This window comes from Paroedura picta, chromosome 10, assembly GCF_049243985.1.
Source record: "Paroedura picta isolate Pp20150507F chromosome 10, Ppicta_v3.0, whole genome shotgun sequence".
NCBI lineage: Eukaryota > Metazoa > Chordata > Lepidosauria > Squamata > Gekkonidae > Paroedura > Paroedura picta.
Genome location: NC_135378.1, coordinates 28,350,790 through 28,377,180, shown reverse-complemented (window position 1 = coordinate 28,377,180; position 26,391 = coordinate 28,350,790). Strand labels below are relative to the sequence as shown.

The 26,391-nt window shown below is 47.5% G+C and overlaps 1 long non-coding RNA gene across 1 annotated transcript; it reads left to right on the top strand.

Moving 5' to 3' along the window:
* Positions 1–2,305: 2,305 nt before the first annotated feature.
* On the top strand, positions 2,306–25,100 carry LOC143819828 (uncharacterized). The gene is made up of 8 exons (XR_013225115.1): positions 2,306–2,429; positions 6,416–6,570; positions 8,052–8,141; positions 10,640–10,836; positions 21,035–22,483; positions 22,682–22,869; positions 23,967–24,106; positions 25,068–25,100. It is a non-coding gene; the product is annotated as an uncharacterized LOC143819828 (long non-coding RNA).
* The last annotated feature ends 1,291 nt before the right edge of the window (positions 25,101–26,391 follow it).

Genomic DNA, 26,391 nt, shown 5'->3' with positions numbered 1-26,391 from the left:
GGAGGTTCAGGTGGTTCAGCCACCATTTTAATGTTAGGCCATTTGCTTCTCCACTCTGACTCCCCTTTTTACATCAATACCAGCAGGGAACTATACATTTCACAATTAGAACTCAGAACTTGTCTTGGGGTATTTAATTTTGTTTGGTATACAACACTACAAATAACACTGATTGTCTATCATGCTCATCAGCCCTAAGTTTGGAGTCATCAAGAATACAAACAGCAGCTGGAAATACTGTCAAGTATATTAGCGTCCAGGACTTTGTGTACTGAATTTAAAATATGATAAACTCAATCAGCAATCATTTTGTAGTGTACTGAGATCTCAGGTCATTGTGGAAGGTGCGTTACTATTTACATTGACTCCTGGATGGCTAATTCACCGGCCTTCGCTTTGGCAGGCGTGTTTGTGGCTATTGAGCAACATAATGTTCTTGCTCCCCTGGAGGTGGAGGCCTAAGAAAGTAAGACAGAATGGGGCGGGGGGGGGGGGGACTTCTCCTTGATCTCGCTGACACCAAAGTACTCTGCTCACTGCAGAAAAATAACACTCATGGTCACTCTGGAGTAAGTTATAATCTTCGTATAGAGAAGGTACAGGATTTTTGTCATTCATAGCTCATACGCAATGCTCCTTTCCAGCACATGGGGGGAAAACCCTTCTGCCATTTCACTGCTTCCCTGTTCCCACTTCCCCCCACCTATTCTGGAGGCTTCTTGACAATTTTTGAGCTGGTTTTACAGATTTTCATGAGAGGAAGAGTTGGTTCTTATATGCTGCTTTCTCTACTCAAAGCGGCTTACAGTCACCTTTCCTCTCCCCACAACAGGGAGATGAGGCTGAGAGAGCCCTGATATTACTGCTTGGTCAGAACAGCTTTAGCAGTGCTGTGGCATGCCCAAGGCCACCCAGCTGGCTGCATGTGGAGGAGCAGGGAATCAGTCCTGGCTCACCAGATTAGAAGCTGTTGCTCCTAATCACTACACCACCCTGGCTCGCTAAAACTGATTTATGACACAACAGGCTTTATTTAGGGTAATTCCACATGCCATAAAGATAGCTTAATGCTTACCTGATGAAGATGCTATATTCTGGCTCCTCAACATGACGTCACCCGCATTCTGCAACTGGGCAGCAAACTTCTCTCAACATCCTCCATTTTAAAGCGGTTCTCTGGGAATCCCAAAAAGTGGATTGACCACCCTAAAAAGAGCTAGCTTATGGAGAACAACCAGCAGGCAACCAGCAGAAGGAAGGCATGGAGGCTCAATCATGCTAAAGTCATCTGCAGCATCCCACCCTTGCTCCCACCACCCTCTCCCTTGTTCATGGGGAGGAGAATTACTTTTTTTTAAATGGTGAACTTCCTGGAGCAACAAATAGGTGGACACACATGTATGCAGTGCTAGGGATAAAAGAATATTTCATTCAACAAAGCGTGTCACTTAAAAGACTTGTCTTTACTTTGGCACCCATGAAAGTAAATGGCACCATAGACTATAATGGGAATTTTGGCATTACCGCCTTTCCCGGAGCCTGGGGGGGGTTGGTATTTGAGGTACAGCCTCCAAATTTTCAGGGTAGCTCTGGAGGCGCTTCCCTGCCCCCCCTCCATATTTCAAATTGATTGGTCCAAGGAGTCCATGTCTAGGGGTTCCGAAAGAGGGTGTACCCATCCACTCCATTATATCGTATGGGACAGACTCTCAATAGAATATAATGGAGGGATGGGGCACCCTCTTTGGGATCAAGGCTGGAAGGAATGATCCCAAAACTAATGACAGCGGGCAAGGATGGCACAGGGAGAAGGCAGTAAAGTGTTTCCCATTTCTCATTTTTCCCGTTTTCCCCTCCATGGGAGTTACACTGGAATGTGGGCAGCATCACTGCCAGTGCTAAAGACACATGATCCAAGGACACTCCTTGTTTGAGGTCAAAGTTCCCCAGACTTGTGGAGATTGTGGCCAGCAGCCTTCTTTGGGTTTCTGCATTTTCAGAGAAGGAAAGGGCAAGTGGAGCAGTGGCTGTCCTGCAGTGACATCTCCTGGCCAGGAATAAGGACTTCTCTTAGGCTTATTCCACACATTTTGGTTAAGGCAGGGGTAGTCAACCTGTGATCCTCCAGATGTTCATGGACTACAATTCCCATGAGCCTCTGCCAGCATTTTGTTTGAGTAATTATTCCACAGGTCATAATAACATATGATGCTTTAAGTACTTATGATTCCATATATTATTATTCAGAGTGCTTATCAAGTTCACACGCTTTTTAGGACTTCAACCTGAAGAAGCACTTTCAAGGGCTACAATCCCTTCTGGCCGTGGAGAGAACAACTCCAGGAATGGAAGGAATTGACTTCTTGATCCTCACTTCCCCTCCACAGGGGAGCCCTAACTGACAGGTCAACCTATGGAAGGGAAACTGGGTAAGTGAGGTTTCCACCCGGATTCTGAAAACATCAAGGGCAGTTGAGATAAAAAAGGACTTTTTGCCAATAAGGTCACCTGACCCCATCCAATCTTTTTCTTTTTATTCCTCCCCCGCAAAAAAAAAATTGGATTCAGTAAAAATTTGATTTTGACCTCCCAGAACTGTGAGGACTTTACTTTTTTTGGACTGCAAAGCTTAAAACCAAGTTTGGCAGGTATCGAATCTCAAACCAGCCCCCAGCAGAGAGAGAGCTTTTTTATGGTTCATTTGGATAAGATTTCCCCCAAGGGACTCCATTCGACAATGGATTTGACTTGCTTCTTGTAGATCCTTTTTGCCCCTTTAAATCAGTATATTACCAACACCTGGATAGTTAGTGTGTGCTTTAAATTTGAAGTGGGTGACAAACTAGTTGGGCACAATTGAAGAAGTGACCCCTTTGCCTATGTGAAATCCTGTACCTGTACTGGCAATGTTGTTGCTGTTGCTGTTGTTGTTGTTTTATTTGATTTATTTCCCGCCACTTCCTACAGGCTCGTAGCAGGTAACAATAGTCTTAAAATCCCCCATTAAACCCCCCGTTAAAAGACTATAAAAATACCCAACACAGCGGAAAATACCACTCTCCCCTACCCGAACAAGGGCATTGGGGGATGGAGGGTGATGATGACTACTTCAAACCCCTCAGGGGGGCAATGTTCTTCCTCGCCAATCCCAGCCTCAACCATAGACCTGGCGGAAGAGCTCCGTTTTACAGGCCCTGCGGAATGCTGACAGCTCCCGCAGGGGCCACAGTTCACCCGGGAGCTCATTCCACCAGGTGGGGGCCAGGACAGAGAAAGCCCTGGCCCTGGATGAGGCTAGTCACACTTCTCTGTGGCCGGGAACGATCAGTAGGCTTTCTCCTGCAGAGCAGTGGTCCGCAACCTTTCTTAGGCTGCGGACCGCTGCGCCGGGGTGCAGGGAAAGGGCGACCTGGGGCCCCGTGCGTGTGCGGCGGCCCCGGCGCAAACGCGCATGCGCGGGCTTGCCGTGCGTGAGTGTTTGAGCCCCCTTTCCCTGCCCCTCCAGGTCACAAGGAAATCGACCGCCGAAGCAGCCAATTAGCTTGCGGCCCGGCAAGCTTCTCTTCCCGCCCCCTCCCAAAGCAAGAAGCTTGCCGGGCTGCAAGCTGATCGGCCGCTTCAGTGGCCGATTTGCTCGCAGCCTGGCGAGCTTCTCGCTGGGGGGGGGAAGAGGGAACCGCGGCCCAGTGCCGAGGCCTTAGCGGCCCGGCTCCAGGCCGCAGACCGGGGGTTGGGGACCACTGCTGCAGAGCATAGAGCCCTGTGGGGCACATAGGGCGACAGGCGGTCCCTCAGGTATGTGGGTCCCAACCCGTGTAAAGCCTTAAAGGTTAGAACCAAAACCTTGAACCGGATCCGGACAGCAATTGGCAACCAGTGCAGCTGCCACAGCACCGGCTGCATGTGGGCCCTCCAAGGTGTGCTACTGAGGACTCTAGCAGCTGCATTTTGCACTAGCTGAAGTTTCCGGATCAAGGACAAGGGCAGGCCCACATAAAGCGAATGACAGAAATCTAATCTGGAGGTGACTGTCGCATGGATCACTGTGGCGAGGTGGTCAGGGGACGGGTAGGGCGTTAGTAGCCGGGCCTGGCGAAGGTGGAAGAATGCCTGGCCCGCTACTCTCTTGACCTGTGCCTCCCTAGTCAGGGAGGCATCGATGGTCACCCCCAAATTCCTGGCTTGGGGCGCGATGGTAAGTTGCGCTCCCTCCAAGGTGCATAAACGCATTTCCTGTTCCTGCCCCCTTCTTCCCAGCCACAGGACCTCCGTCTTGGAGGGGTTGAGTTTCAGGCAACTCTGCTCGAACCATTCTGTCACTGCTTCCAAACATCTGACAAATGGTTCCGGGGGGGTGTTCGGGTGGCCGTCCATTAGGAGATAGAGCTGGGTGTCATCAGCGTACTGATGGCAACCCAGCCCGAAGCTGCGCACCAGCTGGGCCAGAGGGCACATAAAGATGTTGAACAAACTTTGCTTGAAGAACTGAAACAGTTTCCATCTGTATATTCTTCAATTCAGTTCAATATCAAAGTACATCAAAAACATTTTTATGTTAGGAGTTGACTGAAGATGGCGCCGTAATTGCTGGACTTCTATCCAGCTCTTAAGCCATGCCGAGGGTCAGGAGCATCTGCACCTGGCAGACCTGAGCAGATACGCAAATCTGCTCACCGGTCGCCCCAGGAACCGGGAACGGCATCCTGAGGGTCCTACAGATCCGTGGGGAGGTAGGGAGACCGAACTCTCCAGATCAACAGCGGCTTGTGCTCAAGGTCACGATGGCACCCTTGTCGCAAACAACTCTCTAAGCTTGAAATGACCAGCTGACCCTACATTCTTCCCAGACCATCTTTTACCAGACTGACAGGAGCTGAAGTTTACAACAGTAAGGATTGAAAGCTTTCTGGCTTTTCCTTTTCTTTTCCCACAAGCTCTTCCCCCCCCCCTCCTCAACCAATTTACAAGTGAATTCCCTCTTTCGTCGAGTGAGAGACTCCCAGCTAATTATACCCACTAACCAAACAAAGAGAGAGCTTTGAAGATTTGTTGGTGAAAGTTCAGTGGGGGAAACTGACTTGATATGGAGATCGACAAACTGATAATTTGGGATCGCTCGTGCTCCCGCGAGACCTCACGAGACTTTCTGTTTATAGTTTGTGACTGCCTAGAACTATGGAAGAATTAACTAAGGCACAGCTTTTCCATTTGTTATGCGAAGGAAACTCAAAGATACTGAAAGCAGTCAATAAGCTGAAAAAGGAAATCTGTGGGATTAAGGGGGAGCTTTTGGACGGAGCCCATGGTCTGGAGAGACCAGCTGATGACGCAGCTCAGCCAACAATAAATCAAACAAAACTTCAATGTTTGGAAGTTAATCAACAGGAGGGGGAGAGAGCTAGAGATGTAAAAACTCAAAGTACCTTTGAAGAACTTGGGAAAACAGATTTAAGGAAGGAAAGCACCGAAAACCTGGAAGTCTATTTAGAGCAGGAAGTGATTTGGATCAGCAAAATAAAAAGAGTCTATTCAAAAGCGACAGCACCCAGGAAGCTATCAGGAGATATTTCTGAGTGACCAGAGGAAGAGATCCAGATAGATAAAGTATACAGAGCCTACTCAAAGGCGACTGCAAGCAAGAATCAAGTAAGAGACTTCTTTGGCCCTGACAGAAGGACAATCAGAAACACTCTACTATGGAAAAAAACACAATTTCATTTTATGCGACCACCTGAAGGATGAGTTGAACAATGGAGTATTCTCCTGGTTTCCTGTGGGGAAGACAGCAGCAGTAACTTTTAAGACAGGACCAATATATGAAGGGAACTGACTTTATATCATCTAAGGCAATAATAGAATATATCCTTATAATAGATTATACTCTCATATATATTAACAACTACTCTGCTAAGAAAGATGGTAATAACTTCTAGATCAGGATCAATATGTGATGGGAACTGAATATGTATGCCAATATGTATGCTAAAAGAGGATGACAAACTATACTTCATAGGTATTAACAAGACGGCAGCAGTAACTCTTAGGTCAGGGCCAATTTATGAAGGGGAATGACCTTATATCATTTAAGATAATAACAGAATATATTCTTATAATAGATCATATTCTCATATGTACTAACAATCACTTTGCTAAGAAAAATGGTAAAAACTTCTAGATTAGGAATAATATGTGATGGGAACTGAATATGTTTGTTAAAAGAGGATGGCAAACCATATCAACTGGTCGCTTTTTTCTTAATTTTTCTGTAAATGCTTCATATAATAATAAATTATAAAATTATAAAAAAAAACATTTTTATGTTACAAACATGAAAGCATTGGTTGGTAAAGAACTTACCGTGGGTTACTCAATTACTGCCTCAGTGTGAGCTTTTCTCAACTTTTCTGCCATTCAGAAACTCCTGAGATATTCTTCTAGCTTCGATAACCCCCAGAAGTGCCACTGTTCAGGGATGCCAGCCTACAGGAGGGACCTGGAGAACCCCCAGAACGAAAGTTCCTGTCCAGACTGCAGAGATCAGTTCCCCTGGAGGAAAGGGTGGCTTGGGAGGTAGGTCACTTAATCAGTTCATCTGCGATGCTCTTTCAAACTGCAAAGCTGAGCGTGGGCTAAGGTGATTGACTGCTTCTTAATACAACAAAGTCAGTGCTCTACCATGAAGCTTTCCAAGTGACTTTGGGTGGTCATAACAACTCGAGGGATTGAAATGTGTGTGGGGGGGAGGGGAAACTTAAGTCCATGGAGGAAAGGGAAATGTAATGGCCAGATAAATATGGCCACTATACTGCACATACCCCTCAATGAACTTTTACCCACTTGACTCCCCCCCAAGTAGCTAAATGAGTAATAAATACAGTCAGAATCACCAAGTCAATCTCTTATGCTGGGGACTCCGAGGGACTTCCCCGGCCAGGGAATTCTGCACTCGAGAGAGAGCAGGCACACTGCTCAGGGGAGCCTGGTGCAAGATGCAGGGCTTCTCCACGGGGCCCCTTTTAAGGGGCCCCAAGCCCATGCCCAGGCGCCAAGGGGGCGAGCACGATGGTCTCACGCAGCACCCCCTTTCCTGCCACCCTAGAAGCCCCCCCACACACACACACGTGTCTTCTTGCTGCCCGCTCCTCCGCTGCCTCAATGACTAAAATTTTGTCCACAAGGGCCCACAAAATAGAGATCAGACGGTTCTTTCAGGGTTTTTTTGTTTTGTTTCTTGTTGTTCAAAATGTTTAAATAAATAAATACATTCTGAGATATTTCTAATCTCCCAGTGTTTCTGGAAATCCTACACTGGTTGGTGGTTGGTCCAATCTGTCAGTTCAGCCATGTCTGCTTGTTTCTCCCTCTTGTGCTTCATGAGTCCACGTGGGGGGCCTGCTGCTCCCCCACGTGGGGGGAGCAAGACAGGCTGAACAGTCTACAGAGGATCTCTTCTCCAGAGTAGCATGGTCTGCGCATCAAGACAATGGGAATGCACCTTGGGCCTGCACATTCTCTCTCCTCTGTTTATGGCTCAGCAGTGAACGACTCCTAGTTTTGGAGGATTCTCATTCCATATGAGGCACAAACTGTGGCCCTACAAACCAGGATTCAGAACCACAAGTTAAACTTGGTTTGCAGCAGAGAGCACTATTGTTGTTGTTGTTGTTGTTATTGAATTTCTTGACTGCCTCTCCTCCATTGGGGCTACCGTTTCAGGCCGGGGCATAGCAGTGTTTTTTTTCTGTAAAACAGAATTCTTTCGGTTATGAAGACGAGGAATGGGGAAAGTGAGCCCAGTAGCCCAAGACTGCCCAATCTTATTTCATAGCAAGACCTTATGGGGAAGGAGTTGCCTAAAGCTATATATTTCTGCATTTTTATAGGACAATTTTATAGCAGAATTTGTCTGTAAGGAGACTTGTCTGCTGATTTTCATTTTGGAGCAGAATCTGGATCTTTTCTTTGGGGGGGATTCCAGAGTAGTAAGAAGATAAGTAGAAAAAGGCATAAAGAGGGGCTGTGTGGTCCTCAAAATCTTTGTTCCTTTGCAGATGTATAAGGACCATATGGACCTCAATGTGGTGAACACAGCGATATTTTTCAGCGTTCTTGGATACCTAATTATAAAAAGCAAATCTGTGGTATGTGCCGCGTTCGTTCGTTCGTTCGTCCAGGTGTTGCTCCATTGAGGATGGATTCAAGTGGGTGGGCGAGGGAGAGCTGCATGAAATCTTCATGATTTTTGCACTGAACCCCTTCAGACTCACCATAAGACCACCTATTGTATCGATAGGCACAGCATACACCACAAAAATCACAGATCCATGCCTTTATAACCATGCCACGGAGCAAAAATATGGATCCAAAGCATGGATTCTCAGGGTTTTTGCATCCAGGCCCCCCAAACTCACAGTAAAATCACTTCTTCTATTGACAGCCACAGCGTACACCACAAAAATCACAGATCCGAACCTTTATGGCTACGGCACAGAGCGAAAACTTGGTTCTAAAACATGGATCCTCAGGGTTTTTCCACTGGGCCTCCCCAAAAATCACCGTAAGATCATGTTTTCTATCGATAACCAAAGCATAAGCCACAAAAATCACAGATCCACACCATCATGAGTGAGGAGAGTTTCAGGGAATGCAGTTTAATTGTGCTGTGTACTGATTTTTAAAACAAGTAGTTCCCCTAGTGTTCCCTGCTCTGCGTAGAGAAATACCTGTAGATTTGGGGATTGGAGGGGAAGTTTGGGGAGGGTACAATGTCCTGGAGTCCAGCCTCCAAACCAGCCATTTTATCCAGAGGATCTGATCTCTGTTGTCTGTAGATCAGTCGTAATAGTTTAACCTTTTCTTTTATAATCATCCCCTGGCCCTGCCCGACGGTTGGCAACCAGAAATACCCATGCAATTATTCATGAGGACAAATGCTTGTATAGTAATACAACAATTTTGGGTAGGAGTTCGTTGTTTTCTGCTTCTCAGTTTACTCAGAGACTCAGGGAAGGGAGCGGGTCACATGCCCCAATGAGAATAGAGGAGTCAGGCTCCACCAGGGGGAGGAACATGTGAGTATACAGGCTTCAGACTTCCTGGGAGGGGGGAAATCTCTCCAGGATCTCCAAGCAAGAAGGGGGCAGATCTCCTCTGCAGAGAGAAGGCATGGCCAAAGATTGATGGTTTTAATTCAAGAATACCAGGAACCCAGCCGAGGGGTTTCGCTGTCCCTTGGGAAGGGGTACTGCAGTCAGTGTGTGGTGGCAGCGACAGACCGGAAGAGATAGACCCTGTCCAGGGAAAGGGTGGATGGCTGGAACAGGGCCCACTGGCTTGGCATCTGGCAAGCAGGCGGCCGGTTCTACCACAAATGTTTTTGACATTTGCAATGCGAGAGAGGTGAGTAGGCTTTGCTAATAATAAACACACCATTGGACCAGATACTCGTAAATATAGCTATTGAACCAACATATGGTGGAGAATCCAGGGAGGATACATTGTTCTGGAGGGTGGGGCCACCATTCCTGGAAGAGGTTCAGCCCCTTCTTAGTAGGTACACCAGTGAGAAATAACCCCTGAAATGTAAAACCTTAAACTAACAAGCATGAAGGACATTTGAGAAATATAACACATTTGGATAGGACAACAGTAATCAGCTTATAGCTCCAACATATGCCATCAGTTTGTTTAGACTTTTTTGGGTTTCTCAATTACTGGCTCTATGTCAGCTTTTCTCAACTTATGTGCCATTTTCATCTTGCTGCAAGACACCCCAGAAGTGGGATCTCAGGGTTTCAGTTGGAGGCTAGCTTAACTGCCACTGTTCAGGGGTGCAAGCCTCCAGGAGGGACCTGGAGATCCCCCAAAATAAAAGCTCCTCTCCAGACTGCAAGAAGAGAACAGGATATTTTTAAATCTGAAGTCTTCAAGAGGAAAAGTGAAATTCTTTGAGTAGCATGATCTGCGCATGGAGACAATGGGGATGCACCTTGGGCCTGCACATTCTCTCTCCTGTTTATGGCTCAGCAGTGAAAGACTTCTAGTTTTGCAGGATTGTCATACCATATAAGGCACAAACCGTGGCTCTACAAACCAGGATTCAGAACCACAAGTTAAACTTTGTTTGCAGCAGAGAGCACTGTTGTTGTTGTTGATGATGATGTTGTTCTTGTTATTGAATTTCTTGACCGCCTCTCCTCCATTGGGGCTACAATTTGGGGACGGGGCGTAGCAGTGTTTTTTCTGTAAAACAGAATTAATTGGAGGTGGGCCCCGCGTTCTCCCCCCTCCCCCTCCGGCCCTTTACAACACACTACGGGTGTTATTGAGGTATAATTTCCATGAAGATAAAATGTTCCTTATGTTCATTGTTGTGGCGTGTCTGTATCTTATTTTGAAGGGATGTTTAAACATTACCATAGTGATCAAAGAGCGTTAGGGCAGTGGTTGGGAGTAGAGGAGTAAACTACACCCCCCCCCACCGGGCCTCAGTAAAAGGCGTTGAGTGGTCCCCGGTAATAAAAAGGTTGGGGACCACTGGCCTAAAGCTATATATTTTTGCTTTTCTTTTCTTTTCGTTTCACAAACACACACACACAGAGGCGAAGAAGGTTCTTATATGCTTTTTTTTTTTAATTAGAAGTGGATCCAAGCGGCTGTGATGATTGGAAGTGGCATATTGTATGTCATATATTCCATTATCTTTGCTAACTTCGGCATCCCTTGCAATCCGCCGGCCAGTCCATACTGGACCATACAGATGCACCTGAGTACTCCTACTTTCTACTTGGTTGGCCTGCTGTCGATAATTGTGGCTTTATCGCCACAAATGCCCAGGTATCTGACTAGTTCGAACTCAGAACTTTGGGGGGGGGGGTGTAGAAAGAAATTCATTTCTATGTGAATGGGTGTTCTGCGGTTCTTTGGCCTTCGCTTCATGGATTCCACAACAATAGATCTGAGTGAGTCGCAGAGTATGAACTCAGTAGAGAGTTCGGGTCACAGCTAATCCCAGCTCCATGTAACAAAGGCCTGTACTGCTGGGTCTGCAAGAGAGCTTTGACTCTGAGAAGCTTAGGCTAATGGAATTTTGTTGTTCAGGGCTTAGTTCTACTGCTTTCTTGTTGCACTACTGTTATATGGTCAGTGCTGTGGCTTAGAAGAGAGAAGTGATCTGGGACAGGCCGTCCACTGAGTATTCAATGCTAAGATCAACAGCTTAACTTCTCCATTTCTTCTCCCAGCACTTTATCTGTCCATCTGCAATACCTCTACAGGTGCCTTCTGGTTTACAAAAACACCTCACAATTTTATAGCAGAATTTGTCTGTAAAGAGACTTGTCTGCTGATTTTCATTTTGGAGCAGAATCTGGATCTTTTCTTTGGGGGGGATTCCTTGGCAGTTGTCCACTCCTGTTTGAATTGGATTACAGCTAATAGCATTATGAAAGGGGGTGTCCAATAAGACATGTGCACTTGTATCTTCCCAACCACTGGCACAAGGGCTCTTTGAGAGAAAGGTCTTTTCTTATAAGGACCCTCCTGCCCAGCTGTGCGCAAACCTCACCATCCCCCATAAAGAGGGGCTGTGTGGTCCTCAAAATCTTTGTTCCTTTGCAGATGTATAATATGGACCTCGAGGCTGCAGCACCACCTATGGATACATCAATGTTTTTTAGTTGTATGGGACACCTAATCCTGCAAAGGAAATCTGTGGTATGTGCCGCGTTCTTTTGGTTATGAAGACGAGGAATGGGGATAGTGAGCCCTGTAGCCCAAGACTGCCCAATCTTATTTCATAGCAAGAAGTTATGGGGAAGGGGTTGCCTAAAGCTATATATTTCTGCTTTTCTTTTCGTTTCACAAACACACAGAGGAGAAGCAGGTTCTTATACGTTTGTGTTTTTTTTTAATTAGAATTGGATCCAAGCAGCTGTGATGACTGGGAGTTTCGTCCTGTATTTCGTATTTTCCATCATTTGAGAAATATAACATATTAGGATTAGGACAAGAGTAATCAGCTTGTAGCTCTAGGCCTTCAGATATCCCTCAAATATTAGTAAGAAGATAAGTAGAAAAAGGCATAAAGAGGGGCTGCGTGGTCCTCAAAATCTTTGTTCCTTTGCAGATGTATAATATGGACCTCGAGGCTGCAGCAGCACCTATGGATACATCAATGTTTTTGAGTTGTATGGGACACCTAATCCTGCAAAGAAATTCCGTGGTATGTGCCGTGTTCTTTCGGTTATGAAGACGAGGAATGGGGAAAGTGAGCCCAGTAGCCCAAGACTGCCCAATCTTATTTCATAGCAAGAAGTTATGGGGAAGGGGTTGCCTAAAGCTATATATTTCTGCTTTTCTTTTTGTTTCACAAACACACAGAGGAGAAGCAGGTTCTTATACGTTTGTGTTTTTTTTAATTAGAATTTGATCCAAGGAGCCAGGATGACTGGGAGTTTCATCTTATATTTTGTGTTTTCGGTCACCTACGGGTCAGTCTGCAAGCTGTGCAATGCACCATCGTGGAGGATCGAGAGGCGCCATAACGATCCGACATTCTCTTGTGATTTGTCCTTTGTTAGTTTCAGCATAGCTGGCAATCCCTGGGATGAAGCAAAGAGCTTCTGGGTTCATGGGGCTTAGTTCTGGAGAGAATGATAGGTGGTACAACCACATGGTTAGAGAAGTTACTTTCCCTCAAGTCAGAACAGGACATTTTCCCAAAGCCATGTCCTCGGGTGTCACATGGAACCCTCGTTTATTTATGCTCTTTATTGACAACGTTTCTGCATTTTTTTATATTCTAGATTCATCATAACATTTCTGAAATGGAAGCGGAGGAAGCCAAATCTCTTATACTCCGTATGAATTAAATAAAAATCTTTTTATCAATAAAAAATGTTTTAGTTGTTTCAAATCTCCCCGTGTTTTTGAACATACTCCGGTGGTCTGTGGTCGGCCCAGTTCCTTGGGATTCTTTTCATTTCTCTTTCATCCTAGAGGTCCAGGGCATATAACTGAGCCACTCTGTTCTTTTTTCTTCCTCTTGTTTCTGCTGCCAACTTTTCATTGTCTTCTCTTTAATCACCAGATTTTGAAGACGCAAAAAATTGCTAACAAATTGCTAACAATATGTTGTCCTTTCAATGATAACTTTTAATGGCAAAGTTGTTACATGGATCCTATATATAAGAAGCCCTCCACCAGTAACACTGAGGCTTGATCTCCAGCCCTGTTCCAGCTGAGATCATGGAACTGTGGTGACCGGTGAATGGGCCCCTCGCCACTCCTGCCACCATGGACATCCCAGGGTGAGCGTCCACCCTGCCTAGTGGGGCCTCTGGTGAGACTTGGCCTCTAGAAACATGGCATCTCCGAAAGCAGTCCCAAGAGTGGCTGGACGCACCCAACCACCTGCAGTCTGAGGGCTGTGCTGTCCTGAGCCAGACTAGGGCGCAAACACACTGCTGCCAGGGTGCCAGGACCAGCCCCGAACCCTGGCTTGGTCAGACTGGTATTCCTGCTGAAGCCACATGGTCTCTAGAAAACCAGCTGTCACACCAGGCGGGAACAGATCACTGCCTCTGTGAAAGAAGACTCGGGCCAGAAGCAGGGGGTCGAACTAGATGATCCAAAAGGTCTCGGCCAACTCTGTGGTCACACAACTAAGTCTGCAGCCCGAAGTGGGGGGTTGGACTAGATGACCATGGCGGCCCCTGCCAACTCCTTCCACTAAGACAGCTGCCTACAGCAGAAGGAAGGATCAGATGACCATGGCGGCCCCTGCCAACTCTACTTATGCAGACAGTGCCCGCAGTGTTCACCATGGGCTTGAACCAGATGACCATGGAAGTCCCAGCCTTCTCCAGAAGTCTGCAAAACCAGCTGACTCAATGAAGGCCTCCTCGTGTGCCGGGGGCAACACAAGTCCCTCGCAGCTGGACGGATCGAGGCTTGAACAAAGTGCCTCTCAGGAGCGCCTCCGGACCCGCTTTACTGGAGGTCTCACTTGCCCCCTCCACGGAGTTGGATGCAGCCTTCCCAAAGGCCCTCCGTGAGGCCTGATGCAGTTTAGCAACCAGGCAACTGGCTCTGCCCAGTGCCCCAGGCCAGGGACCCGATGATGCAGCCATCTGGTCCCCACGGTTCTGGGCAGGGGGGGGTACCTCCCCCTCACTCACCCCCACCCCACCGGTAGAGATGGATAGCTGGCGCCGCCTGGGTTGTCCTCCCTCCCTGGTCCCCCCTGGATGGGGGGGCTTTTTCCCATGGTCCTCTTAGCCCAGGAACTGCCTGTTGGGGTGGAAGGAACTGGGCACATCGTCCCAGACCCCAGCTGCTGGCTCCCTGGGACCCTGAGGGAAGGAGGCTGGAAGGCTGGAGCCTGGCGTCCCACGACTGAAAGAGGCTCTGTGAAGATCAGGGACCAGCCGCAGGCCATGGGTGGGGAGGCGGCGAGCTCAGGGGAAATCTCGAGCCACTGCTCCAATCTGTCAAGCGGCAGCCGACCCAAAGGTCCCTTGGCAAGGGCCCGTGACAAGAAAGGGAGAAATGCGCCTGAAAGCGCTGCTGCACCAAGAGGAACGCTCTGCTGTGCAGGAGACCCCCAGCCCCCCACTCTGCTGCCGGGCCCCAAGAGTCCCGAGGCCAGGAGTGGAGCAGACAGCTCATTGCTCCGAGGGATTCTGCACTCGAGAGAGAGCAGGCACACTGCTCAGGGGAGCCTGGCGCAAGAGGCAGGGCTTCTCCAGGGGCCCCTTTTAAGGGGCCCCAAGCCCATGCCCAGGCGCCAAGGGGGCGAGCGCGATGGTCTCACGCAGCACCCCCTTTCCTGCCACCCTAGAAGCCCCCCCCACACACACACACGTGTCTTCTTGCTGCCCGCTCCTCCGCTGCCTCAATGGCGGCTGCTGCTAAGTATTTGCCGCTTTTCTTTATATTCTAGATTCATGGTGAGATGTGTCCAAAGGACTAAAATGTTGTCAACAAGGGCCCGCAAAATAGAAAACAGACGGTTCTTTCAGGGTTTTTTTGTTTTGTTTCTTGTTGTTCAAAATGTTTAAATAAATAAATACATTCTGAGATATTTCTAATCTCCCAGTGTTTCTGGAAATCCTACAGTGGTTTGTGGTTGGTCCAATCTGTCATTTCAGCCATTCCTGCTTGTTTCTCCCTCTTGTGCTTCATGAGTCCACGTGGGGGGCCTGCTGCTCCCTCCAGCCAGTGGTGATGAGGAGCCCTGCTCCTGTTGTTGCACGGAAGGAGAATTCAGAACACGGATTTGGTATTCAGGTGGGTATAATGCTTAACAACATGTATTTGGGGTCTAATACAAATTGACAATTAAACTGTTTGCCACTTATCATGACCTTATATCCAAAGTTTTGATTGATCTACAATTCTACCACATATGAAAAAAGGATCCGAAATCATCTTGAGATTTCCAGCATATGCCATCAGTTTGTTTAGACTTTTTTGGGTTTCTCAATTACTGGCTCTATGTCAGCTTTTCCCAACTTATGTGCCATTTTCAACTTGCTTCAAGACACCCCTGAAGTGGGATCTCAGGGTTTCAGTTGGAGGCAGCTCAACTGCCACTGTTCAGGGGTGCCAGCCTCCAGGAGGGACCTGGAGAGCCCCCAGAATAAAAGCCCCTCTCCAGACTGCCGAGATCAGTTCCCCTGGACCTAAGGGCTGCTTGGGAGCTGGGTCTCGGTGGCATGGTGCCCCAGGGAGGATCAGGGATGCGGGCTGTGGCAGAGCAGGACTGACTTTGTGTGGACGTGTGTGTGTGTGTGTGTGTGTGTGTGTGAGAGAGAGAGAGAGAGGCAGCTGACCCCCCCCCCTTTCAGGCCATCTGTGAAGGAGCCTCTGACAGACCCTGACTGAGGGGAGGGAGGCGTTTCCAGGAGTCTGTGGGGAAACTTGTGCTTTCTTTTAAGGGGGGGGTAGCTTTCCCATTCTGCCAAACAGTTGTCTGACGGAGACCACAGAAAGGATCCACTATCATCTTTAGATATCCAACATTTGCCACCCGTTTGTTTAGACATGTTGGGGTCCCACTCCATGGAAGCCACGCCTCTGGTTCTAGTTCTCCTTCTGCCTCAATGCCACCACTCACTGACTGAAAGGGACAGGGAGACCCCTCGGCTAGGTTCCTGGTGTTTATGACTTCTGACTTGTATGCCTGTTCTACGGGACCCTGATTACGCCTGGAGGTTTTTTGTGGGTACAGATGCCTCTGACCTGGGGCTCGGGGCCATTTTGATGCAGGAATGGGAAGGGACTAAGCCCCCCATTGACTACCGCAGCAGAAAGCTCATTCCCAGGGAAAAGAACTTCTCATCGGTGCAGAAAGAGCGTCTTGCCATTGTGTGCGCTCTAGACAAACTGAGGCCATAGGTTTGGGGCCAGGAGTTCACACTACTGACAGATCATTCCTCTCTTCAGTGGTTACAAACCATGAAGAACACCAATTCCAAGTTGCAACGCTGTTCCTGGAAGATCCAGGAATTTGATATGACAATAGAGCACATTCCTGGATGGGTCAACGTAGTGGCTGATTTCCTATCCAGGAAACACTTGAAACGCTGAACAAGAATGTGGGTAGACAATGGTACATCTTACCGGTGGTGACGTGCATGTTACCTGTGTGTAATGTTATGTTGACTTGTTTAGAATTTATGAGTTAGACAATTGTATTAGAGTGTTAGGTATATGGGTTTTCCTACAATCAATCGTTTTGGGGATTCTGCTCCAGACCCAGCATTGAACCAATGGAGGCTCCTCCACGTGGAAACTAGGAGGGGGGAGTTGTGGCAAAAGGAGGCCTGGAGGTTGATTGGTACCCTAAAATGGCTGCCCTGGACCTGCATGTTAAAATGACTGATTTGGGGGGGGGAGGTAGAAAGGCTACAATTGCCTACAATTCCCAGGAGACTCAGGGAAGGGAGCGGGTCACATGCCCCAATGAGAATAGAGGAGTCAGGCTCCACCAGGGGGAGGAACATGTGAGTATACAGGCTTCAGACTTCCTGGGAGGGGGGAATCTCTCCAGGATCTCCAAGCAAGAAGGGGGCAGATCTCCTCTGCAGAGAGAAGGCATGGCCAAAGATTGATGGTTTTAATTCAAGAATACCAGGAACCCAGCCGAGGGGTTTTGCTGTCCCTTGGGAAGGGGTATTGCAGTCAGTGTGTGGTGGCAGCGACAGACCGGAAGAGATAGACCCTGTCCAGGGAAAGGGTGGGGGGCAGGAACAGGGCCCACTGGCTTGGCATCTGGCAAGCAGGCGGCCGGTTCTACCACAAATGTTTTTGACATTTGCAATGCGAGAGAGGTGAGTAGGCTTTGCTAATAATAAACACACCATTGGACCAGATACTCGTAAATATAGCTATTGAACCAACATATGGTGGAGAATCCAGGGAGGATACATTATTCTGGAGGGTGGGGCCACCATTCCTGGAAGAGGTTCAGCCCCTTCTTAGTAGGTACACCAGTGAGAAATAACCCCTAAAATGTAAAACCTTAAACTAACAAGCATGAAGGACATTTGAGAAATATAACACATTTGGATAGGACAACAGTAATCAGCTTATAGCTCTAGGTCTTCAGATATTCATCAAATATTAGTGAGAAGATTAGTGAGAAGTAGAAAAAGGTATAAAGAAATTCTGTGTGGTCCTCAAAATGTTTGTTCCCTTGCAGATGTATAAGGATACAGATATGGACCTCAATTCACCTGGGGGACCACTGAACACGGCAATCTTTTTTACGATATCTGGACAGCTAATGATGCAAAGTAAATCTGTGGTATGTGCCGCGTTCCTTCCTTCCTTCCTTCCTTCCTTCCTTCCTTCCTTCCTTCCTTCCTTCCTTCCTTCCTTCCTTCCTTCCTTCCTTCCTTCCTTCCTGCCTGCCTGCCTGCCTGCCTGCCTGCCTGCCTGCCTTCCTTCCTTCCTTCCTTCCTTCCTTCCTTCCTTCCTTCCTTCCTGCCTCCCTGCCTCCCTGCCTCCCTGCCTTCCTGCCTTCCTGCCTTCCTGCCTTCCTTCCTTCTCAGGCTGAATTCATGCATTCTTCTTGAGTGGGCAAAGGTTAGTACAAAACGTTCTTTCATCAGCATCATGGCGAAGGTGTTGCTCGAAGTCTATCCACAGCCATACAGCTTTGGCAGTTCAGATCTGGCAGACATATTAGCCAACCAGGTGAGCAACCGTTGAAACAGCATTCACGGAGAGAATTTCAGAGAATCAAGCCTGACCTCACACACACACACAAAATGTTTCTCCCCTAGTATGTATTTAACAGGTGTAGGCTGACTCCCAGTTTCACAGTAGACCCTCTTCCACAGATTTGGAATTAAATTCCACTCACGTCAAGAGGGACAGACCCTTGAGTAAACGTAGCAGTGCCCGTTACAATCCTTTTACTGCATAAACTGGCAGGAGGGCTGTGGACAGGGAGACAGGGGCAGGGGAACACCAGCTGCGGCATCACATTGCTTCCAGCAGAAAACCAGAAGTGGCATGGGTAGCTCTAAGAATTGCTGGAAACTTTGTGGCAACATCATAGTTTCCAGCTTTTTACCAGAAAGGGCACGATGCCGCAGCTGGTGCCAGGATTTCTGATTCCCCCCACTCCTGCCCTGCGTGACTCCGAGCGCTGGAAGCCGGGGGCAAGTGATCTCCCCCAACTAGGGGCTTTGCTGCCATGCTCCTGAGTCAGGAGGGGAGTTGAATGTGACCAGAAGGGCCACTTGTGCCAGAGACCACTGCCCCCCAGGGGCTGAAGTGACCCACAGCAGAGGGAAAGGAACCTCAGGTCACAGGACTGTTCATACTTAAGCCAAAAATATGAACTTCCTCTGAAGACTCCATCTCCCTTTTCAGGCCCATTAAAAATATCATGTTTTTTTCTCAGTTACTATGTTCAGGTGTTGCTCCTTTGAGGATGCATTAAAGTGGGTGGGGGCGGGAGAGCTGTATGAAGTCCGGGCACCTGAACGTAAAGGGCAGGTGGGATGTCACCTACATCTTGCTTCATATCATGACACTTGGGGAATTTGGAAACGCACGAGGGGAGCATTTCCTCTGAACTGTCTACAGAAAACCTCTTCTCAAGAGGTGCCGCACAGAATGTTTCCAAGCAACCCTCACGGGCTTCTCATCTACCTGAATTCACCTTTAGGGAGAGGCAAGAAGAGAACAGGATATTCTTAAATCTACAGTCTTCAAGTGGATAAGTGAAATCCTTTGAGTAGCATGGTCTGCGCATAAAGGCAATGGCAATGCACCTTGGGGCTGAACATTCTCTCTCCTCTGTTTATGGCGCAGCAGTGAAAGACTCCTAGTTTTCCAGGATTCTCATTCCATATGAGGCACAAACCGTGGCCCTACAAAGCAGGATTCAGATCCACAAGTTACACTTGGTTTGCAGCAGAGAGCACTATTGTTGTTGTTGTTGTAATTGAATTTCTTGACTTCCTCTCCTCCATTGGGGCTACCGTTTGAGGACGGGGCATAGCAGTGTTTTTTTCTGTAAAACAGAATTCTTTCAGTTATCAAGAGGAGGAATGGGGAAAGTGAGCCCAGTAGCCCAAGGATGCCCAAGCTTATTTCATAGCAAGAATTTATGGGGAAGGGGTTCCCTAAAGCTATATTTCTGCATTTCTTTTCGTCTCACACACACAGAGGAGAAGTAGGTTCTTATACGTTTGTGTTTTTTTTTATTAGAATTGGATCCAAGCAGCTGTGATGACTGGGAGTTTCGTCCTGTATTTCGTATTTTCCGTCACCTTTGGTTCGCTCTGCAAGCTTTGCAATACACCATCCTGGAGCATACAGATGCACCTGAACAATCCTACATTTTATTTGATTTATCTGCTATGTGCCATTGTGGCTTTGCTGCCCAGGTATTTGACTAGTTCGAGCTGAGAACTTTGGGGGGTAGAAAGAAATTAATTTCTGTGTGAATGGGTGTTCTGCGGTTCTTTGGCCTTCGCTTCATGCATTCCAGAACAGTAGATCCGAGTGAGTCGCAGAGTATGAACTCAGTAGAGAGTTCTGGTCACAGCCAATCCCAGCGCCATGTAACAAAGGCCTGTGCTCTCAGACACCTGCTTTTCACATCCACATTTCTAGTGCTGGGTCTGCAAGAGAGCTTTGAATCTCAGAAGCTTAGGCTGAGGGAGTTTTGTTGTTCAGGGCTTAGTTCTACTGCTTTCTTGTTGCACTACTGCTATATGGTCAGTGCTGTGGCTTAGAAGAGAGAGGTGATCTGGGACAAGCCGTCCACTAAATATTCAATGCTAAGATCAACAGCTTAACTTCTCCATTCTTCTCCCAGCACTTTATCTGTCCATCTGCAATACCTCTACAGGTGCCTTCTGGTTTACAAAAACACCTCACAATTTTATAGCAGAATTTGTCTGTAAAGAGACTTATCTGCTGATTTTCATTTTGGAGCAGAATCTGGATCTTTTCTTTTGGGGGGATCCCTCGGCTGTTTCCACTCCTGGTTGAATTAGATTACATCTAATAGCATTATGAAAGGGGCTGTCCAATAAGACATGTGCACTTGTCTCTTCCCAACCACTGGCACAAGGGCTCTTTGAGAGAAAGGTCTTTTCTTATAAGGACCCTCCTGCCCAGCTGTGCGCAAACCTCAGCATCCCCCTGGACTGAAATCCATTGGACTGAAATCCAGATACCGGTATGTATAGCTATTGAACCAACATAGGGTGGAGGATCTTGTATCCAGGGAGGATACTTTATTCTGGACAGAGGTGCCACCATTCCTGGAAGGGATGCAGCCCCTTATTAGTAGGTACGCCAGTGACAAGTACCCCCTAAAATGTAAAAACCTAAACTAAGAAGCATGAAGGACATTTGAGAAATATAACATATTAGGATTAGGACAAGAGTAATCAGCTTGTAGCTCTAGGCCTTCAGATATCCCTCAAATATTAGTAAGAAGATAAGTGAAAAAGGCATAAAGAGGGGCTGTGTGGTCCTCAAAATCTTTGTTCCTTTGCAGATGTATAATATGGACCGCGAGGCTGCAGAGGGACCTCTGGACACAGCAATGTTTTTAAGTGTTCTTGGACACCTAATCCTCCAAAGAAAATCTGTGGCATGTGCCGCGTTCGTTCATTCGTCCAGGTGTTGCTCCTTTGAGGATGGATTCAATTGGGTGGGGGAGGGAGAGCTGCATGAAATTCGGGCACCTGAATGTAAAGGGAAGGTGGGATGTCACCTACATCTTGCTTAATATCATGACACTTGGGGAATTGGGAATTGCACGAGGGGAGCAAGACAGGCTGATCTGTCTACAGAGGATCTCTTCTCCAGAGTAGCATGGTCTGCACATCTAGACAATGGGAATGCACCTTGGGCCTGCACGTTCTCTCTCCTCTGTTTATGGCTCAGCAGTGAACGACTCCTAGTTTTGCAGGATTCTCATTCCATATGAGGCACAAACTGTGGCCCTACAAACCAGGATTCAGAACCACAAGTTAAACTTGGTTTGCAGCAGAGAACACTATTGTTGTTGTTGTTGTTATTGAATTTCTTGACTGCCTCTCCTCCATTGGGGCTACCGTTTCAGGCCGGGGCATAGCAGTGTTTTTTTCTGTAAAACAGAATTCTTTCGGTTATGAAGACGAGGAATGGGGAAAGTGAGCCCAGTAGCCCAAGATTGCCCAATCTTATTTCATAGAAGGAAGTTATGGGGAAGGAGTTCCTAAAGCTATATATTTCTGCATTTTTATAGCACAATATTATAGCAGAATTTGTCTGTAATGAGACTTGTCTATTGATTTTCATTTTGGAGCAGAATCTGGATCTTTTCTTTTGGGGGGATTCCTCGGCTGTTGTCCACTCCTGGTTGAATTAGATTACATCTAATAGCATTATGAAAGGGGTTGTCCAATAAGACATGTGCACTTGTCTCTTCCCAACCACTGGCACAAGGGCTCTTTGAGAGAAAGGTCTTTTCTTATAAGAACCCTCCTGCCCAGCTGTGCGTAAACCTCAGCATCCCCCTGGACTGAAATCCAGATACCGGTATGTATAGCTATTGAACCAACATAGGGTGGAGGATCTTGTATCCAGGGAGGATACTTTATTCTGGACAGAGGTGCCACCATTCCTGGAAGAGATGCAACCCCTTATTAGTAGGTACGCCAGTGACAAGTACCCCCTAAAATGTAAAAACCTAAACTAAGAAGCATGAAGGACATTTGAGAAATATAACATATTAGGATTAGGACAAGAGTAATCAGCTTGTAGCTCTAGGCCTTCAGATATCCCTCAGATATTAGTAAGAAGATAAGTAGAAAAAGGCATAAAGAGGGGCTGTGTGGACCTCAAAATCTTTGTTCCTTTGCAGATGTATAATATGGACCGCAAGGCTGCAGAGGGACCGGTGGAAACAGCCATGTTTTTTATTGTTATTGGGCACCTAATCCTGCAAAGGAAATCTGTGGTATGTGCCGCGTTCATTCGGTTATGAAGACGAGGAATGGGGAAAGCGAGCCCAGTAGCCCAAGACTGCCCAATCTTATTTCATAGCAAGAAGTTATGGGGAAGGGGTTGCCTAAAGCTATATTTCTGCATTTCTTTTTGTCTCACACACACACAGGAGAAGCAGGTTCTTATATGCTTGTTCTTTTTTTTTAATTAGACTATGACCCAAGCAGCTGTGATAACTGGAAGTATCATCCTCTATTTCTTATTTTCGATTATCTTTGGTTCGCCGTGCATCCTTTGCAACCCACCAGCCAATACCTACTGGATCATGCATAAGCAGCTGAGCAGTCCCGCATTCGATCTGGTCTGTCTCCTATCTACAATTGTGGCTTTGCTGCCCAGGTATTTGACTAGTTCGAGCTCTGAACTTTGGGGGGTAGAAAGAAATTCATTTCTGTGTGAATGGGTGTTCTGCGGTTCTTTGGCCTTCGCTTTATGTATTCCACAACAGTAGATCCGAGTGAGTCGCAGAGTATGAACTCAGTCGAGAGTTCTGGTCACAGCCAATCCCAGCTCCATGTAACAAAGGCCTGTGCTCTCAGACACCTGCTTTTCACATCCACATTTCTAGTGCTGGGTCTGCAAGAGAGCTTTGAATCTCAGAAGCTTAGGCCGAGGGAGTTTTGTTGTTCAGGGCTTAGTTCTACTGATTTCTTGTTGCACTACTGTTATATGGTCAGTGCTGTGGCTTAGAAGAGAGAGGTGATCTGGGATTGGCCGTCCACTGAGTATTCAACAGCTTAACTTCTCCATTTCTTCTCCCAGCACTTTATCTGTCCATCTGCGATACTCCTTCAAACTGCAGAGTTGATCAGGAGCTAATGTGATTGATTGATTCTTCGCACAACAAAATCGATGCTCTACCATGAGACTCTCAAAGTCACTTTGGGCAGTGGGAACACCTCACATGGCTCTTGAGATTCAAATGGGGGAGGGACTCTGAGGTCCCTGGAGGAAGGGGAAAGGCTGATAAATGTGGCCACTAGACTGCACATACTCCAAAATGAGTCTTTACTCTTCTGGATTCTTGGGTGCTTTAGGATGCTTTGGGCTGATCCTGCCTTGAGCAGGGGGTTGGACTAGATGGCCTGTATGGCCTCTGCCAACTGTATGATTCTATGATCCCCCCCCCCCCAAGTAGCTAAAAAGATAATAAATACAGACCTTCCTGCAGTCAGAATCACCACGTCATTCTCTTATGATCTGTCCTTTGTTAGTTTCAGCATAGCTGGCAATGGCTGGGATGAAGCAAAGAGCTTCTGGGTTCATGGGGCTTAGTTCTGGAGAGAATGATAGGTACAACCACATGGTTAGAGAAGATACTTTCCCTCAAGTCAAAACAGGACATTTTCCCAAAGCCATGTCCTCAGGTGTCACATGGAACCCTCGTTTATTTATGCTCTTTATTGACAACGTTTCTGCATTTTTTTATATTCTAGATTCATCATGACATTCCTCTGTTGGAAAAGAAGAAAGCCCATAAGAATGAATGTGGTATGAAAGAAATTCACTTCTGTGTGAATGGGTGTTCTGCGGTTCTTTGGCCTTCGCTTCATGCATTCCACAACGGTAGATCCGAGTGAGTCGCAGAGTATGAACTCAGTAGAGAGTTCTGGTCACAGCCAATCCCAGCTCCATGTAACAAAGGCCTGTGCTCTCAGACACCTGCTTTTCACATCCACATTTCTAGTGCTGGGTCTGCAAGAGAGCTTTGAATCTCAGAAGCTTAGGGCGAGGGAGTTTTGTTGTTCAGGGCTTAGTTCTACTGCTTTCTTGTTGCACTACTGTTATATGGTCAGTGCTGTGGCTTAGAAGAGAGAGGTGATCTGGGAGAGGCCGTCCACTGAGTATTCAACAGCTTAACTTCTCCATTTCTTCTCCCAGTACTTTATCTGTCCATCTGCGATACTCCTTCAAAGGAGTTAATGTGATTGATTGATTCTTCGTACAACAAAATCAATGCTCTACCATGAGATTCTCAAAGTCACTTTGGGCAGTGGGAACACGTCACATGGCTCTTGAGATTCAAATGGGGGAGGGACTCTGAGGTCCCTGGAGGAAGGGGAAAGGCTGATGAATGTGGCCACTAGACTGCACATACCCCTCAATGAGTCTTTACTCTTCTTGATTCTTGGATGCTTTAGGATGCTTTGGGCTGATCCTGCGTTGAGCATTGGGTTGGACTAGATGGCCTGTATGGCCCCTGCCAAATCTATGATATGATCCCCCCCCCAAGTAGCTAAAAAGATAATAAATACAGACCTTCCTGCAGTCAGAATCACCACGTCATTCTCTTATGATCTGTCCTTTGTTAGTTTCAGCATAGCTGGCAATGGCTGGGATGAAGCAAAGAGCTTCTGGGTTCATGGGGCTTAGTTCTGGAGAGAATGATAGGTGGTACAACCACATGGTTAGAGAAGTTACTTTCCCTCAAGTCAGAACAGGACATTTTCCCAAAGCCATGTCCTCTGGTGTCACATGGAACCCTCGTTTATTTATGCTCTTTATTGACAACGTTTCTGCATTTTTTTATATTCTAGATTCATCATCACAGTCCTCAGATGGAAGCGGAGGAAGACCATTGTCTTATACGCTGTATAAATGAAATAAAAATCTTTTTGTGAATAAAATTTTTTTTAGCTGGTTCAACTCTCCCCGTGTTTTAGAACATCCTCCGGTGGTCTGTGGTCGGCCCAGTTCCTTGGGATTCTTTTCGTTTTTCTTTCATCCTAGAGGTCCAGGGCACATAACTGAGCCACTCTGTTCTTTTTTCTTCCTTTCGACCACCGGATGCCATACCGGGGCCACCCTGTGTGCCAGCATATGGGGACCTGACTGGCTGCCAGTAGCCTAGCCATGAAACATCCCCCCTTCCCTGCAGAATGCTTAGTCCTCAATGACGAGGCAAGTGGGGCCCGTGCTACTTTGCCAGGTCAGTGGCCGTGCTGCTCCCAAGACGGGCCCTCGAACTCACGCTGGCCACTGGGCACTCCCACAAAACCACTATCAGACCTGGACCAAGACGTGGTTAAGTGACCCTCCCCATAGGCCGTCTAGCCAAAACCGGGCTCTCTAGTCAAATGGAATCCCATCATTCCTGGCACTGGAATCTGAGCCACCCCAGGGCCCCGTGGCATGTGGGGAAGGGGTGAGGACAGGTGACATGTTTCCAGCCACCTCCTCCCGCAAAGCTGGACTGGTCAGACAGGAGTTCATATATTGGCAAACCCAGGCTGCAGCATGCAAAGCCCTGACGACTGCCATGGCCAACCAGACAGATCACGTGTGAAGATGTGAAGAAGTATGTGGAACTGAGCTGCAGAAGTGATGTACAGTCTGCCCCGCCCCCACCAATAGAAACAGCACTGGCATCAGGCAATGGGGAGCTGAACTGTGCTGGCACAAATATGAAGCCAGGGACTCCTGGACGGGATGGAGCCGTCCCCACCTAAGAAGCCTTCCAACAGGAGCTGACCCCTCTGCAGTCTGCCCTGAGTCTATACAACCAGATGAAGGTTCCCCTAGAGCAGGGGTAGTCAACCTGTGGTCCTCCAGATGTTCATGGACTACAATTCCCATGAGCCCCTGCCAGAGTTTGCTGTCAGCTCATGGGAATTGTAATCCATGAACATCTGGAGGACCACAGGTTGACTACCGCTGCTTTAACCTCTTTTCCAGCCCAAAGAGCTCCACCAACCTCTAGGGTGGTTTCATCCCTTGTGTGGCAGTCCTACGCGGCCGCTTCCTGTGCCACCAGCGGTCTGGGCTCGAGCCCTGGGAAGCCCTTGGTGTTGCTCTCCCATCCAGCAACAGCACTTCCATGCTGGATCTGTAATCCCCCTCCAAGCCAGTCTGGCCCATTAA